Source organism: Triticum dicoccoides, chromosome 2B, assembly GCF_002162155.2.
Source record: "Triticum dicoccoides isolate Atlit2015 ecotype Zavitan chromosome 2B, WEW_v2.0, whole genome shotgun sequence".
Taxonomy (NCBI): Eukaryota; Viridiplantae; Streptophyta; class Magnoliopsida; order Poales; family Poaceae; genus Triticum; species Triticum dicoccoides.
In genome coordinates, this window is record NC_041383.1 from 55298146 (window position 1) to 55298545 (window position 400).

Below are 400 nucleotides of genomic sequence, written 5' to 3' on the forward strand. Positions count from 1 at the left end.
CGTTAAGATGTTTTCCGACAAGTTCAAGGAGTTGACTACGATGAGATTTTCTCACTCGTAGCGATGCTAAGAGTCTGTTGGAATTATATTAGCGATTACTGCATTATTTATGAAATCTTGCAGATAGGATGTCAAAACATTGTTTCCTCGACGATTTTAATGAGGAAAGGTTGTATGTGATACAACCGGAAGGTTTTGTCAATCCCGAAAGATGCTAATAAGTATGAAAAGCTCCAGCAATCCTTCTAAGGACTGGAGTGAGCATCTCGGAGTTGGAATGTATGCTTTGATGATGATCAAAAATTTTGGGTTTGTACAAAGTTTATGAGAAACTTGTATTTCCAAAGAAGTGAGTGGGAGCACTATAGAATTTCTGATGAGTATATGTTGTTGACATATT